This window comes from Prinia subflava, chromosome 1 (assembly GCF_021018805.1).
Source record: "Prinia subflava isolate CZ2003 ecotype Zambia chromosome 1, Cam_Psub_1.2, whole genome shotgun sequence".
Classification (NCBI taxonomy): domain Eukaryota; kingdom Metazoa; phylum Chordata; class Aves; order Passeriformes; family Cisticolidae; genus Prinia; species Prinia subflava.
Window position 1 is genome coordinate 28,761,657 of NC_086247.1, and position 18,385 is coordinate 28,780,041.

An 18,385-nucleotide genomic window follows, 5' to 3' on the forward strand; every position below is an offset into this window, starting at 1 on the left:
GATCCTCCCCACAGACAGCATCACAGGCACTTTGATGACATTTGCAAACTTTGCTTGCTGTCTACTTAGTTCTTAACAAAGTTGTTTCATTCTTGTTAAACATCCTTTATTTGCTTTAATGAAGACCATAGTTCCACACTCTGCTGGCAGATAAGTACTTAAGGAAACACAAGGAACAGGCAGGCTCACCCAAACTTTTAATAGATTTCAAAATTGCATAAAGCAGTTGCCAGTTGGCACAGATGTGACGAAGTAATGCAGCATTGCATTTCCTCACCCTGTTTCACTGTACACTGCCTCTTGCCACACAAAGCTCCAGGCACACAAAGCCCTTGCAGTGCCTACCTCTTCTGGACTGCTCCCAGTGATGACAGATGAGCTGTTCAGTTGCCTGTGCCAGGGCTGCAAACTGATGGTGCTCTAAGCCCATGCCAATGAAAGCTCTTTGCAGTGTCCTTGTAAATATTGTACGGTTTACCTCCCACCCCACTACTTTGAAGAGCACCAGGCTTCCTGGCACCTCAGCTGGGTTACAGGTAGTGTCCATTTTGCTTTCAGTTTGCCTAAAACTGTTTCTGCATCCATTAAGCAGCAGATCAGTGCACAGCTGAGCCATCTCCTGCCAGGTGCTCTCATAGCAGGGAATGGCCTCATCAGCCAGACTAGTAGAGGGTACACTGACCCCCCCACCCCGATATAACAGCAGGTACTCATATTTTAAAAGCAAAAAGATGTTTTCCTATTCCAATAGATCTGGGTCACATAGTACCATGCACACTGCCAAGGTATCCCACAGCAGTACTCACCAAGTCTGTGCCTATGATAATAAATCAGATGTGCCTAGGAATGCTCCTCAGTGCTGGGGCCAGCTGGCACTCAGTGCCTTACATCTATGCTAATAAATTGCCTCATCCTCCCAAGCAGGGTTGCTGCAAGCAAACCACCCATATGGCTCTGCCGTGCTCAGGCACCACTCAGAGGTGTGTTCAGGGCCATGGGCAGGGCAATGCCCAGGGACAGGTCTAGGGGTTTACTGGGAAGGGTACTGGAGCTGTGGGCACACTGGGCGTGCCTAAAACTGCTCACACAGGAGCAGCTGATTTTGCCCAGCTGGTCAAATAAGCTATTCTCAGTGGTGTTACTCTTTCACACTGATTTGGCCACAGAGTCTGCGTAGCACAGCCTCTGTCCATGTAGGAAAGGAACATTTGAAAATGCCATTGCCAGCACTTGGGGACTGTCCTCTCTTCAAGCTGGCTCTCACTGCAGGGGTGATAGGAAAACCAAACCTTCTGCAGCCACAACTCTTCAGTGATCTCCTCACAAGCTTCCACCACTACTCTCACTAATCAATTGTTCACTGGCTGCCATCAGAGCGACTTGATGCTGGCTTGTAATAAAGTCATTGCCTGCAGATTCCAGCTGCAATCAGCCTGGGTTGGAGCTGCCTTCTAGCATGGTTCCATGAGACAGTGTTCTCTGTGCACAAGCTCTTCTGTCAGTTCTTGCCATCTAAGGTCTGTGGAGTAAATGGAGGCACTGCAAAACATTAAATCAAGGAGAGGTTAACAGTGAGAGATTCCTCACTCTGAAGACCCACCGTCTTTAATATTTCCATTAGCGATTTCAGCATAATGAATATGAGCAGTGTTGGTGAGAATTGTTAAAGCCCTGAACGTGTGTGGTAGCATGAAAAGAGAGGAGGCTTGGATATCCTCTTGGAGAAATAACTTCAGTACTACTGTAGTAGAGACAGGATAAATGTCAATGAAATGAAAGATTATATATTTGAGAATAACATAACCCATGTGACAGCAAGGCCCTTACTGTTGCCATCCAGAGAAGAAGGCATGTGATTACAGACTGAGGAATGAACCATCATGAGAGGCAATCATGTGAAAAGCAAATGTGGTTGCAGGACATGTCTGCAGCAACAGGATGTTCCAAAGTCCTGCCAGCTGGGCTGGTCACTGGTTGGGAGAGCACATTGTAGTGGCAGGAGGGGCAGGGGAAGGGGCAGTCTCCTGTGGGAGAAGGCTGGTAACCAACCCTTAACTTGGCCATCCTAATAATAGGAGAGAGTAGGAGGTGTGGCACACTTGTTGCTGTCCATAATTGTACAATGGAGGTGAAGCAGGAGCACTTTGGAAAAGGGACAGTCAGTACAAGCCAAGGTTTCAATGCTAGACATAAATACAGGTAGACTGGGAATTAAAAGATGTTCCTCCTCTCTAAACCAGTCTGCTCTGGAGTAGCTAATCAAGTACAGCAAGGATGACATAAAGGCAGAGATTTTTACGCAGTTCAAAAGAGCAGCGCGACACTCACCTGTGGGGGCAGAGAACAGGGTCTGGCAATCCACATTCCCACTGCAATCCTTTTGTCCTACAACAGAGAAGCAGCAGCCTGTGCTTCAGTGTGTCCTTGTTCCTGTGACCTAGGGAATGCAGAGGGCACCCAGAGAGGCTGCAGCTGGTGTCAGCAGTCTCCATGCGTTCTTCTGAATGGCCTCTGTGTCACAGCATGCCCCACCTTCTGCTGTCCTCTGGGGATCTTTGCCAAGTTTCATATCCTTCATTTGCATCCATGTTTGCATAACTGAGAAGTTTTTCAGTTTACTGCTGTACATGATTAAATTCATTGGTGGAAAATGAGGAGAGCTCATGGCTGGAGTGCATTAGTTTTCCATGTCAGAAGGCTGAGAAATAACAGAGAAACTGCACTGGGGGAGTAGGGACACCAGAACTTGATCCCCAAAATCTGACATGCCTGCCCTGCATTACAGTAGCAGCAGCTTGGACCTGAGGGCTGGTTATGGTCAGGAATAGAGACTCCTGTAGGCTGTTTGGCTAATTTGTTTGCAGAGGCCAGGGAAGATTCTACTCAATAGCTGAAAGGAGACTCTGCTGGTAGTCAGGCTCATGCCAGCATCATGTGGAATCACTACAAGAAAAGGAAGTAGGAAAAATGCCTGACCCAGTGGTCATCTCTCCCCATCAGAAAAGACCAAGAGTGTCTGAAGGCATAATTAAAAGCCATCAAATAATCAGCAAAGCCCTGAGGCTTCTCAGTATGAAATGAAGTGTCATTAATTGAAATAAATTGTTTGTTAAGGAGTGACTCATTTGTCATGGCTTGCACAACACCTTGGATGAAGAAAATCCTTAAAAACAGAATAAAACCATTTGCCATAGTTGTGGAGGAGTCTCTGGAACAAGCTGCACATATCCTTTCTAGCTCTGGTTGATGCCTGCCAGAGCAAGGCTTTAATTATTTCTTTTCTGGTGGTAGAATGGATCTGAATTGAGTAACCACCAGAGCTGTTAGCTGATGCCAGTTCTGGTAGGGAGGGATGCACAGAGTCCTAACAGCAGGATCAGGGGTGCATTGATTGAAACCCTCTTTGCTGACACTAATAGTGACACAGACCCTTCCAGGGGACAGCATCCACAGTGGTCCTGTGAGGAAGAGAGAGAATGGCACTGCCTGGATCAGAAATATCCCAGCTGGCCAGGCAGTGTTGCACTGTTGGGGTTCTGTTCCCTCATGCCCAGCAAGGACAGTGGTGCATGGCCAGTATGGGTGACAGGCTCAGGTGCAGCCCATGGGCCACCAGATGTGTCTGTATTGAGACAGCTGGGGCAAGGAAGGAAGTCACACCAGGCAGGGGGCTGAGCACAGGCTGACCTCAGCTCAGGAGTGAGACTAGCAAGTACTTACTAAGTAAGGAAAAGTAACAGACAGAGACTTCTTCAGAAAATCATTCATTGCAATCCAGCTGAAAACATGAAGGTTTTTAAGCTGTGAATTGAGCAGGCAGCCAGCCTTAGTCAAAGGTGTCTGTTTCACAAGGGACAAAGTACTGCTGAAGCACTTAATTAATCCTGAGCTTCACTCCGAGAGGAAAGTCTGGTACTGAGGACAGTAAATTTTTTTCACACATTCCTGCTTCAGCTTCCAGATCTGACAATCAGATGTGCATGCTGGAGGACTCTACTAACCAGCAATCTTTTATCATTTCAGTAATACACCTGACATTTTTTGCAGGCGAATCTTTCAGGTCTGTAACCCAGCTGCTTCACTAGTTTTTCTCTGAGAGGTGAAGCCTGTCTCACATGGTGGTGGTCACCATGTGAGACACATGTGAGTCAGTCACTGCTTTCTGCAGAAAACAGGCAATTTGACTTTGAAGACTGCTCCAAACACAAAAAAAAAGTTGAACTACTGCAAAACTGGAAGTTTTAAAATCTCAGTTGTTAGTACCCTGGATGAAGGCAGATAGCAATGTAAGTTTCATTACTGATTAAGGCAGATATTTGCATGAGAGTCTGATCTGTTATCACCAAGTTGTCTTCATGATGAACTTACACACATTTGGTATTAATCTGGAACATGCTGCTGACCTTCTTTAAGTGCAAAGTTTCTAGAACAGCCCTCTTACTGCCTGTGAGGGATTGCTTTCTGTTTCCCAGCAGTATCAGCTCAGCCTGAAGAAAGAGGATGGGGAAGAGAGAATGACTGAGGATATGGCTCCAGACTAATTTCTCTGTGGTAAGTCTTGGGTAAGTAGTTCTCTCTTCTCCCTCTCAGTCTTAGCCCCACCATCCCCTCAGCAGTGTCACCACATGTCCCAGTGGACCAGATGGACAGATGGACCAGGGAAATGATCAGCATTAAAATATAACCTTTTCCTAGTGAGACCATTTCTGCCCCACCAGCTCACAGTGTCCTACCTGATGGCATGACCAAGGCTGCCTTTACAGTCAGTGCCCACCCACAGGTGCCTGCCCTGCTGTCCCTACCAGCTGTGCCATCTTCTTCCTGGCCCAGCCCTGCACCCTCACCCCTTCTCTCCCTACCCTGGCAGCAGCAGAGCCACAGTGGGCTCTGGGCTGAGCCAGCCCTGCTGCCACCAATGGAAAGGAGCAGGCAGGGTCCATCCCCTACTTTCCATTCTTACAAAGAGGGATGGGAAGTCCTGCAAAGACCATGAGTTAAATGAAGGTTATGCTGATGTTCGGTCTAGACCCCTCAAGTGAGACAAATATTGCAGTTTTATGGCAGTTTAAGATAAAAGGTGGAAGAGAATAGATTTTATTTTGCCCTTGCTCACTGCCACTCCTGTGCTGTGGGTACCCACAGATCTGACACAGGAAAAAGATGGCTGTTTGGATGAGGTGGGAATTATGCAGAATACGTGTGACTGCAATAAATTACAGATTTCTATCACAGATCCGTTCTGGATAACACACACAGCACAGTGAAATGTTTCTCAGATTTCTACTTTGCTGATTTTAGGAAATCAGAGACAACATACCAGGGCTCAATATATTCACTTGATCTTGTGTGAGTGAAGTCAAGCTACCATTGCTGGTCAGGAGCAATTACTGCTGCAAAGGGAAAACTCTTTGCCACCTAAAGAGCTGTGTGTTGTTGTAAGCTAAGATCAAGGTTTGAACTTAAATTGAACATACCAGTAAGAAACATGTTAATATAAATCAGTCCTCATAAGCCAAATACAAATTATAACAGCAATCATTACAGCAGCACAGAGTACAAAAATAATACAACCATGAAACTGCATCTTGAAATTACTGGTGTTATCTTAGTGTTTTATATTCAAAGTCCTCTGTTCTGAATACTATTAATGAATATTGATTTGGAGAACAGAAAAATAACTTCTCAATATTAAAAATGGTTTAGCTGTATTTAAACTGAGACAGTTCCTTTCTTTTTTTTTTTTCTTTTTTCTGCCTTGGCTGTATCTTTCAACCCCCATCTAACAGCAGCTGTGATTTATTTTTAGCTTTTTTTTCTTTGCATATTTAAAAGGGTGTTTCCGTATGGTGTGAAGCATAAGCTAGTGTAGTAATTAGCTGGCAAAGAGGTTCAGCTTTGAAATTGCAAGTAAGTCAGAAAATAATTTTTGCTGTGAATCAAAGACATGTACACAAAGTGAACAGTATGCCTCTACTGTACACATATACTTTAGATCTCTTCATTCTATGGGCCCAGTGGAGCACACAAACTGAATTCAAAGGAAGACATCTAGCAGCAAGTTTAAACGCCTATAACACCAAAATATTGGCTGTGTTATAGAGCTGGTTTTTTAATTCATAATACATAAATCAAATATTGCAGAAATCAGCAATATCCCTTCAGAAGCACTACCCTGTACATCTAATGGAGCTTGAGCCTTTGGATCAACCTGGCTTTTATTTATAAATTGCCATGAACATTTCTTTTTCTACTCAGGATGGTTCTCTTTGAAGGAAAGGAAGCTGTGTCTTCCAAGAGATGATGAACAACTGATCTCATATTGTTTGGATAAGGTACAGCGATCCTGTCAGTCAAGACAAGTTACACATAAGGAGTTGTAAGACTGTGACTATATAAATGGCTTTGCCCTGCCATCTTCAGCTAGGGAAGCAGCCTCCAGAAAATAAATGATGTGGGTACAGAGCAAACTCTTTTTACCTAGCATCTTAATTAAGAATTAATTAACAAGTCCTCATAAAGAAATGATTAATTTCTGGATCTTATTTGCTTTTCTGTTGTATCATTCTAAACAAATGTCTGTAGTTTCTGCCTTAAAAACACAAAAAGCCTTTACAACCAGAGAGCATCCTGATCTCTTATTGGTGCACATTAGAATTTTAACAATATAAATCAGTGCTGGGGTTTTTCTTCCATACATATAAAACCCCTCAGACTTCTGTGTCTGGTAATTCTCTTTCAGGCAGTTAGTTTCTGACTTCAGTGGCCTCATCAGCAGGGATGGGGAGGAAGGGCTTTGCTTCCCTATTCTATTTTGCTTATTTATAGTGGTTTATTGGTTTAACCTGGCAGGCAGCCAAATGCCTCCCAGCTGCTTTCTCAGTCCCCACCAGTGAGATGAGGGACAGAAAAGGAAGTAAAGGTAAAAGTTGTGAGTTAACAGTTTAATAGAACAGAAAAGGAAGGGAAAATCGTAATAATGATAAAAGAATATAGAAAAGAAATTATGCACAATGCAGTTGCTCACCACCCACTGAAACAATGCCCAGGAGTCCCCAAGCAGGGGGCCACCTCCAGCCAACTCCCTCCAGTTTTATCTCTCAGCAAGATGCCATATGGTATGGAATGTCCTCCTGGTCAGCTGGGGTCATGTGTCCCAGCTTCTCGTGCCCCCAGTCTCCTTGCTGGCAGGGCAGAATGAGAAGCTGAAAAGTCCTTGACTTAGGGTAAGCATTGCTCAGCAACAACCAAAACATCAGTATGCTATCAATAATATTCTCATCCTAAATCCAAAACACAGCACTCTAACAGCTACTAAGAAGAAAATGAACTCTATCCCAGCCTAAACCAGGATAACCAGCACTTTAAAATAGTTGAGTTTCTCAAGGCAGACCAAGATTACTCAAGATCTCCTTCAACCCTTTCCAAACAGGACAACCTTTTACACAGCCAATTAATAAAACAGCAGTGCAGCCTGCAGCGACTCAGCCAGACACAGAAGCCTGCCTTCCACTCCAGCTCCCTGAGCCCTCAGCTATCACTTCTGCTTGGCCCCTCTCCAGGCTGGATTAGATGCACCCAGCAGGGACACACTGCACCCTGCCAGAGCCCCTCCACTGCTGTGTGGCACAGACAGGGACAAAAAAAGCCAGCTGTCTTCAGTGTGTAAAAATGAGGAACATGTCAGAGAAACACCTCAGAAAATACTGGGTTGTGAACAATTAATTGCCTAGCATCACAGTAAATCTCTGACATGTGGGATAGACTCTAACTCCTTCACTGTCTGCAGCCACTCCTCTTTTGCTGTTCTGAGTATGTCTGCATTGCAGTCACTGTTCACAGAAACACTGCCAGACTGGGTTAAGCTCACTCAACCCCTGCTAACTGATGCTGCAGTAGCAAAAACCTCTGTTCCAAATTCTGCTTCAGCAGATTTCTGCATGGCTTTGTGTGTTAAACTATCCACAGTGCAGTTAGTCAGAACTTTTAAAAGTCGAGGTCCATAATCCATCAGCTGAGCTGAGAATCCAGGAATTCAGAGAGTCAGTCCTTCGATGCAGGTATTTTAATTGGGCATCTAATTAAGAAAAAAAACCAAAAACCAAACCAAACCAAACAACAAGAACTAAAACAACACCAGTACAATTTTGGGAATTTCTGTCTTTGAAAAGGTAGCAATTATCTTTGGTTAATTCATTCCCATGATACATACTGCCTTTCTGCTTATCTCTGCTGAAATTCATTTTTCTAAACAAAACAAAGCTCTTTTACATCTCATACTCAGTAGTTTCCAGTCTTGGTCTTCAAGGCTAAAGGTGAATTTGTACACAGTGCTCTCAAGTCTCTGTCTCAGTCATTACAACTCTGTTTATCCCAGGCTCTTCAGGAATCTGTTCCCTATTTTACTCCCTGCAGTGCTTCTCTGACAGTGGCAGGAATGGAAGAAACTTAAGGGAAAGAACCGGGATTTTCTACCCCAAAACCAGGACAAGTTTTGATTAAGTTTGGACAATCCAGGACCAAAGTTTCTGTCCTCCAGCTGCAATACTGCAGCAGGAGGACCCCTAAACACATGACAAAATTCTGCAGAGGATCAGGTTCCTGCACACTGCTTTCCATCTCTAGCAGATTCATTGCAGGTTGAAATTCCTGCCCCACCACAACACTGTGCTGCAGGTGTGCCACAGGATAGGCAGCACAGCCTCCATCCACGGAGCATCAGTGTCCTGGCTTGTATGCATTCCACTCTAACGCATTTGCTGTCTTCCTGACATCAGCCCAGACACAAGGCACAAACGTGTTGATCCTGCAAGCGTGAACCTTCAAGGCTCCAGAAGTGGAGACCTGCACTGCATTTAGATTTCAGTGTGAATAGTTCATCCAGTCCTTCTCAATCTGCATAGCCTTGAGAAGAGTCTTTTTATGGAGCAGCCACTGCAGGTAACAGTCAAAAATTGACCACTGCTTTCTTCATCTTTTTGTGAACATAAGCAGCATTCAGGGCCAGGTGAGGACATGGAAGAGGAGATTGCTACCACATTGCATGAGACAGGGGCTGACATGGGGCATGCCATCTTGTTAGTGAAGCCAAGCCAAGGGCACGTGCATCTTCATACCAAGACAGATGCTTGGTACATCCACCTTGGCACAGCAGCTGCTTCAAACATTCATGTCATCAAATAACCACAGCCTGATGGATTAAAAACTTGTCTTCATGGGTGTCTGCTAGCAACTTGTGTTGCATGATGCAATTCACCACTTTTGCTCCTTGATTCAGACGGTTGAGCAGATACCTATAGTTGTTTCAAGAAAATGGGGAACCATATTCTTCTGCTCCTCTCCCAACCAACATCTCCCATGTGGTATCTGTGGCACTGGTACTTACCTGCTGTTGTTATGTACTGATGGGCTTGCTAAGGAAATGAAATGTCTGGACAGATGAAGAAGTTTTCCTTATTCATTCTGAGGTGATTAATTGTTTACAAGGTCATCAAATTGCCCTCTGAATGTGTGACAGGAAAATAAGTCCCAATGACAAAGTACATTGTCAAAACTGTCCTCATGTAGTTTTAATTACTTTGGGTGTTACAGCAGACAATTATTCCACATATATTTTACTGTGGGTCAAGACGTACACATAAAATTAATTGATTCAAAATGGAATACCCTGCTTTTTTTAAGAAGTGTTCCTTTATCATTAAAGGAAGGAATACAGCTGAAGTAATTTATGAATGACAGCTGGAATATGGTATTGGATAGCAATGTAGGGAGCGTGCCAGATACTGAAAATTAGAAAAATATTTTGATCATCTCTTTGTATCTAGGTAGTGGCACTGTCAGCAGCTATTCTTCCATCCTTGCAGTCAGAAACTTAATACGCAAAAACTGAATTAATGTCTTGTTATACAATTTCATCTGTGGGAGAGCCGTGCCTATGCTAATATAATAAGAAAAGTCTATACTTCATCATTTCTATCCATGACTTAGTCTGGGAAGGTAAAAATGGCATTAGTTCTCTGTCTACTGTGCTACCCGCAAAAAAGTATTCCTAGCACAGAGATGCCAAAAACCTCCCATCCTTGTCAGAATATACATATCATCTTACCAGCCACTAGAGCACAGCTGCTCTTCAGTGACATGTAGGCTGGACCAAAGCCACTTCTGTCTTCATTGGGTTTTTTTCATCTTTCAGCCTCAAAAAGAAACTTTGAAGGCAGTGTCTCCCAAACATCTCTCTAGACTCAAGACATAAACCTCTGATGTCACTACATAATCATATCATAGACTATGTAAAAATCCAGCTTCTTCCCACGTTACAGACACAGGATCTCCAGTGCCAGCTGCTTTGCTGTACAAACCATTCTCACTGATTGATGTGACAGTCTGAAGCACATGGACAAGTCAGCAGCAAAACACTGAAATCTGATGTGCTTGCATGACTGAGAAAAGAAACAGAAATTTGTAAGAGCCCTCATCTCCAGAGTGAGAAAAAGCACAAGCACCACTATCCACCCTCAGCCCCGCCTGCCACCAAGCCTGCTGAAACCGCTGGCACAGGCTGTGTCTGTTCCCTCACTGGAGGCCTTTGCTGCTGCTTACACCCACCTGCGCCTCTGCTGTGACAACCACACCAAAAGCACGGAAAGAACGACAGAAGTGACGCTGCTCGAGTAGGGATTCTAGAAACAGAGGCCAGAAAACAGTGCTACAATTAAATTTGATGAATGTTTCTCAGGATGAGGTAACCTACAGGACTAGCCTAGAAAACACAATGCTGAATGCATTTAGCTGTCAATCACTTACATTTACATGATGCAATTATTGGTATAGTCCTCCTCACTGGCCTGTTTTTTGATTCTTATAACTTTGAATTCTTTTGTACCTTTATTTATAAGACCAAGTCAGAATGTTAGGCCTTTCTTATACAGTTAGGATATGATCTGCCCATAACCAGAGACAATCAGTTCCCTTGCTATCTACTCTCAGTTTTAAGTGTCTGCAAAACTGCAGCCAGGATAACTACATTTTGAGTTACACAGCTGTGTAATTCAACTGTACAACGTGTTAGCAAAAGGTGCCTTTAAAACAGTTGAGTAAATTTTAAAAATGTGCACGTCTTCCTCCAAGCTTTTCTTATTCCTCTCAAAAGTCCAGCGTGCCAGAGCCCCAGGAGAAAGAATGCTTAATGGATTAAGTAGAACCATCTCGATTTGTACTAGCTGGGCAGCCAAACTGGCAACACTGATGCTGAACTGCTCCCAAACAATTACTTCCCGTGCAGGTTTCTTAAAAGTGTTGTGGGTGTCCCATCCCTGGAAGTGTTTGAGACCTGGTTGGATGAAGCTCTGAGCAACCTGGTCTAGTAAAAGCTGTCCCTGTCCAAATCAGGGGGGTTGGAACTGGATGATCTTACATCCCTTCCAACTCAAACCACTTTATTATTCTATGCAATCATCTGCTGCCAGAACACAATCAGGTAGTGTTTGATGTGGCAGCACAGCTTCCCTATGAATGTGAGGTTGCAGCAGCTCCTTAGAGTAAAGGCAGGGTGGGTGAGGTTTAGCAAAGATGATTCACCAGAGGTGCCGTGTAGGGGCTTACATTTGCAGACAGTGATCTGATGAAACTATTGAAAAACAGGAAGCTCTGGTGAGCAGGCAGCTGTTATGGTGTCAAAGACTTTTTTAAACACAGAGACAAGGTAAAGATCATTTGGATCCCCTTCCTGGAAACAAAGTTAAACTCTAGGTGTTGATGGTCACCCCAGCATTTGCTAATTGGGAAGAATCATGGAGAAAATCTCATATGTGAAATACGTTTTGTCACTGAATTACTGATCTCTGCAAATACACAGGGTTTCCTGCTTGCTAACTGGAATTAAATAGATGAAAAAAACAACTATTATATTTAAACAAATTTATCCACATGTCCAGGGCTTCATAAGACTCCTATATTCTAACCTAAAGCCAGTGATGCTAAATAACTGGTTGGATGCTTCTCCCAGGTGCTGCATCCACCAGCTGATGTTGTGCTTATTCATCTAAAATCCCCCCATAACACACAAAACCCCATTGTCTGATGCTATTCTTTCTGGTAACTATTCCCAGTCAACCAGACAGGTGTCAATCAAACTAATGCCTCTCAACATAGAACCAATCTGTCTAGGGTTGCAGGGTTTCAGCCAATTTAATTTAATTTATTAGAGTTGAAAGGAACCTTTGCCTCTGTGACAATGGGTGAGACAGTTTGTAATCATTCTCATTTAATTGATGAATGTAAACTCGGCACTTGACAATTAACCAGCTGCATTAAGACACTAGGGATGAAATCCCAAGAGGATTTCACAAGCATCTACATGCTTCTAAGGTTTACTTTCCTAGAGCAAATTCATCTGCAGCCTTTCTCAGCTGGGCAAAGCTGGAGCCATTCAGCTGTGTCTCACAGAAACCGACATCCTCCACTCAAAGAAAAAAATCTTGCTGTGAAGGAGAAGGATCCGAGTCTCATCTCTGCTTTCAGTGTGTGACTGTGCTGAAAATATACAGCCTGATGGCAATTCTGTAACCCCACGTAGGCCTACACTCCATGGACTTTTTGCAGTTCGCGTACCTGTGTACAAGGGAGGAACTTTTAAGTATGCATTAGCCACAAAAAGCCTAAAATAAATTAGTTATCTTACATAGGGCTGTTTTGAAGAAGTATTACTCTCTGGAAACACTTTTCTTTCCCACATATTTTCTAGTGCTGAAACTTAACTTGTTTTTATAGTTTGTCCTTTATGGTTGCCTGATTTACCAATCCACTTTGATTAGCTTTTCAGTGTTAATTAATACGCATTTGCAACCCTTCTAATCCCATATTGCTCAAGGGTGGTTATTCTGAAGTCACAGATTTTAAGTCCAGGGTGCATCACTGCAGGCTTCAGCATACCTCTCTAGGATTTTACCCTTTGCCCTGGGAACACAGTGCTGAACAACTCTCTGCTGACTGAACGTGAAAGTTTTTTTAAGGAAGGAAATCTAATCCTGATTTAAAGATTTAATGTGAGAGAGAAGCTAACCACATCCTGTCATAAGGTGTTTCACTGGTCAAGATCTATATTTTATTTTTAGTTCAAACTTACCCAGCTCCAGCTTCCATCCATAAAGCCTTTGTCAGAACTTTGTTTTCTGAACTGTGTTATTTATGTGTGTGTGTTATTTATCTGTCTGTGACAGATCACTTCAGCTATCTCCTCATTTACAAGCTAATTAGATTTTTATAGATATTTCTAGCTCCTTCACCCAAAGAAAAGCCCAGGAGGACAGCTGTGGTCCTCTCACTCACACCTCCACCTCTCAGCAGTGTCATCTGATGTGCACAGAAGCTGCTTCTCACCAGTGCAGTCCCCTCTTCATGGGGACAAAGCCTTTCAGGGCCACCAGGCTGCCACAGCCCCAGCACAGCCTGCTCTGCTGATCATCCCAGCAGCACCAGCAATGGCTCTGTTGCCATTCCCATCACCCTTCTGACAGGCAGCCTTTGGAGTCTGGATGTTATTTGAAGGGTGGGTCAGTTGCTGCTGTGTTTCTGTCATCTCCAGCTTCTTGCAGCCTGCTGTTAGTCCTCTGAAGCCACACATCCCTGTAGCAGCTCATATTTACCCACTACCTAAGAGGCCACCAAAATCCTCTGTATAATCTCTTATCTCCCCATCAGTCCTCATCTGAGGCAACCTATAGTTACTTGGATATTTCTGGTTTTATTTTAAGTTATTGACACATAATTTGCTTTTTTCATCACATTAGTCCAAGGGCTTATAGCTGAATGGGAACTGTTCTGAGTGAGATTCCATGCAGTGTACGGGAGTTTAATGTGCTTACACCTGCTCTGTTCTCTGGTGTCAGCTCAGTCTAAAAAGGCTTTAAAAAGTGTTTACATGTTACATTATGTAATGTTTGCATTCATTCTGACGTACTTCAGATGTGCTCTCCCTCCTTTTCCTTACCCATTTCTCTGCCTGCAGCCTACGCTTTCTGTCTGCCAGCTATAAAGAGACTTCAGAATTTTAAAAATAGCTATTTAAAAGCAACAAACCAAGCCTGAAATGAAATACAGCAGGGAAGAACTGCTCTAGGGAAACTCACTAAGTCAAAATACACCAGGGCTTTACTGCAGGGTTTTAACAGTGACTTTGTGTAGCTGCTTAGACCTAAATCTACACATTTAGCTGAACCATCACTATGACAGGTTTGTCCTTTATCTAAATATAGCTAATTGCAGGTTTACTTTGGGAAGAGGAATTCCAGATATAAATTAATTTAAACCGTGTTTTATTACATATTCTTCTCACTATGAAATTTTATTTTCCCCTCATGAGAGTTTATGGGCTAAATCTGGATTTAGATGCCTCTGTTTGAACAACAGGCTCAACAGATTTGGCCCCATGGTAATTAATGAAAAAGAAAATGTCATGAGACCCTCCCCTTTGGAAATAACCAGTTGAGACAAGATTAATGAAGATATAGTTATGTCCACACTGTCCCCTGCAGAGAGGTTAGGAGGTACATTCATCATATGCATCAGGATTAACTCAGTTTCTGCTGTAGCATTGCAGTTCTCTTCAAATTGTATAGCTACTGACCTACTTTTCAGGTGGTTTGGTGAAAGTCATTACAAATCCTTCTGGCATTTCAGCACCAGAAAACTGCAATGTTTTACAGGGATAGAGCACCTTCTGAAATAGCAAAAAATACAAAACTAAGTCACAAAATAGAATTTGAATTCTCAATGCTGGGAAAAACGAAGATAGTTTTCATAACAAGTACATACAATGAATGAGCTGACATGGAAATGCCCTACAGGAATTTCTCTCAAAGGGCAGTCTCTGCAACTCCAGATATGTTATAATCTTTGATGACCTTCTGCTGCTCTTCCTCTTTTTGTAAAAAGTTACTGGAAGATCCTCCTTTTTCTTTTCTTTCTGTATGCAAAACAACAGCTCCACTAAACCCAGGCTTATGTGTACATAAAATTACACCTGCAAAACGTTGGACACTGCAGTCTATCTCAGATGAATATACTAATTCTTAAGGTTAAAATAACACCAGCTTTCTCCATAGCCCTTGATCCCTGCTAAGGCAGCTTCTCAGGAAGGCATGTTGAAATATTTACCAGCCCAAGAGGAAGGTGGTAAAAGCCAGGACAGACGTGTCTGGCACCTTCCACCACTGTTTGCCCCTCAAGCTGTGCCCATGGTAGATGGATGCTGTCAAACAAGGTGGTGCAGGGCACCAGGCCCAGAGACACAAACTTCTCACTCTGAAACAAAGAGAAAGCAATACCTGACCCTGATGCCAGCAGACAGAGACATGTGAGCTTATACAAAATAAATCCTTAATCACTCTCTTAAACACAAGAAAGACTTCTCATAAATTAAACCCAACCAGATTATCATCTAAAGCTCTTTAAGGATTTGCTTCTGATTTCATAAAATCAGCCTCAAGCAAAAAGTGGAACAACATTTTCTGTAGCTGCACTGGGAAGTCCTGAAGTATGTTATTTTACAGCAGAATCTTGGATAGACATTGTAACTGCTGTATCAGTACCACTATAATGGTAGAAAGATCTCCTGCTTTGCTTCAGTCCTTTGAGGTCTTGGAGATTAGAGAGCAGGTTTCTGCTTCCCTGCACCGGCTGTACAAGGGCTGCCCCAGAAAAGAGGGCATGAACAGAACACACAGGCAGTTCAAAGCCTGCATTGATTTGTCTTGCCCAGTAATTACATTAACATCTCTGTGGTATGGTTATCCAGTACAGCCAGTGGGGAAGGGGAGGAAAAGGTTCTAGTGAGGAAGAAAAGACACAAGTCAGCAATTCAGCTGTTGCACTGTAGTTTGACGGATACATAAAGAATTTGTTTCTTCATGAATGTTTCTTCATCAGCTCTTAAGATCTGGTCACCTGTTCGAGGAACTGAGGAGAGTAAAATAATCCCTTTTTAAAAAAATATGATTGGGGCTCATTGATATAAATGCTATGATAAGTCAAAAAGTGGTGGTACCAGCACAGCACTGAATAAAGCTGCAGAGTGTTTCTCAAGCCACTGCTGTGGCTTGCTGCAATTAGAAGGAGAGCCTCCATCCCCGTGTCCCCATTGCTATGCATGCTGTGGATAGGACCACTGACCACATGGAAACGGGAAGGTTTTCTCTCCCTCTGCCCCTCTTCCATTGTTTCCTGTCCACACTATCACTGCATGGCAACTCACCTGCTGGCATAGGAGAGGTGTTAGCCAGGTAAAATGGAGGGGAACAACCACGGCATATGCCAACTAGATTACAGGGTTATAGGAGTTTCTCCACTTTTTTCTTCTGTTACCCTATCTCATAGTTAGAGATGGGGACATCAGATTTTACTGTAATTGAAACACCCACACAACATCCCCCAAGAAGTACCCCAGAGGGTACCCCATGGAGCATGCAATGTGGCAAAGGAGGAGCAAGCTAAGCAGCCTGTAAACCCTGGAAGAAATCAGTGTTTGAAGATGTCAAAACAAAGGAGTTGCACACCAGGATTGTTCCAGCCAACACAGGACAACTGATCCCCCTCTAACAGGTCCCCTGGAAGTGAGCTAATATTAAGCAAGAAAATAACTTGGCTTATTTTGTTTTACATTTACCTTGTTACATAAAGAAAAAAAAAAGGTAGCAGACATTTTTGAGAGTGAATGTTGCATAGTGATATAGAGTAATATCTGACAGTGAAGACACTTAAGAAGATTGAGGATTAAACTTCTTTCTTAACATTAACACTGTACTAAATCAAAAGCTTTACTCCTCCTGAATGTGAAACAGCTTTAGCTGTATTACTGACCAGACAGCTTTTGAAACAGAAAGACCCTTTTATCAAAAAGGAAACAGTTCTGGAGTTTGCCTGAGGCGTGTGTCCTTCCACAAGATTTAGAAAGGTGGGAAAGTGGGAAAATAGTTCATCTAACTTATTTTAAAATAACATATATATTACAGTTTTGTAGTTCAAACAATGACTTGTTTAAATTTTATTGTCTGCAATTTCTGTCTATGTAAAGGATTTTGTTTGCTTGTCATTTTAAATACATCCCCATTTTGGGGCACCTGAGATACGCATTTAGCTCAAAATTAATTTCTGCAGCTTTAATTAATTATTATTCCGGTATTAAAAATTAACTTCAAGGTTATTTTTTTTAAAAACTTTTTTTTTTTTATTTGTAGGACATCAACAGGGATAGGAGATACACATACTCATAAAAATCACTCTTGAGGTTAAAAAATTTATTAATTTTTTCAGGTCTTCCAGGCTTTACTTCTGATTGCCTGACAATTCAAAACCATTTGAGAAGTCTGAAAGGAAAAACCATTGCGGAACTCAAAGGTGCAAAGGCTGTAAGGAGCTGGAGTCCGTGGTACCACAGCTGTGCACCAGGACAGGCTCACTCTCCCCCTGGGCTGCAGGTGCTTTTCAGGAGCCGATGGCCCCGTGGTCATTGCCCCCCCTGCAGCCCTGGTGGTGACGCTCCCTTCGGGGCATGAGAACCAGCTCCACATGGGCTGGTTAGCGTGCCATGGAACTCAGAACCTTTAATCTGACCTCCAGCTTCCTGGAAAGGGAGGTGGGAAAGGTCAACTGCTCCAGGCTGTAATCCTTCAAACCTCTTCCTAAATGCAGTCGGCTGTGAAAAGAAGTCACACTGGCGAAGCATTTGTCATTCAAATGGAGCGTTTGCCTGGACTCCTTTCACTATCCCCCTCTTCCCCCGCCCCCGGGACCTCAGCCTTTACTCGCCCAGACCTTGAACCACTTAGACAGACCCTGCCCTTTCCTGTTTGGGGTGGGAATGGGTTGCAGAACCTTGTCCAATGACTTCTGGTCTCAGAGCTGGACAGTGTTCACCTTGAGAAATGTAAATCTCCTCATGCACCACCGCAGCTCTGGACTAAGACCTCAGCACTCCTTCCTGCTCTCCATAGTTTTCCGGTGTCTTTGTAAGTAATAATTAATCCTTCTTAGCCTAAAGACAAGCATTTTTTTCTAGCCTTTGCAAGAAACTTTTTTTTTTTTTTTTTTTTACCTCCGTGTGTGAGAGAGTGGCAATGGCATTGATTTGTCTTTCAACGTTGTTTCAAGTTTGGTTTGGGGGTTTTTTGACAAAAGGCTACTTCAGAGCATTAATGATCACAATATGTTCAGGTTCGTTATACTTAGCAGGTGGGCTATTAATTGAAATGGGTATTAGTGAATTTGAAAAATCTCTCTTTCTACTCAGATTTGATTTGCTTCCAAATACCTGCCCTGTGGTCAGACCACGTATATGTAATATGCTCCTTTGTGGTAATGAATTTCTTCACAGGGTTTTTGGTATGTTTTTAAA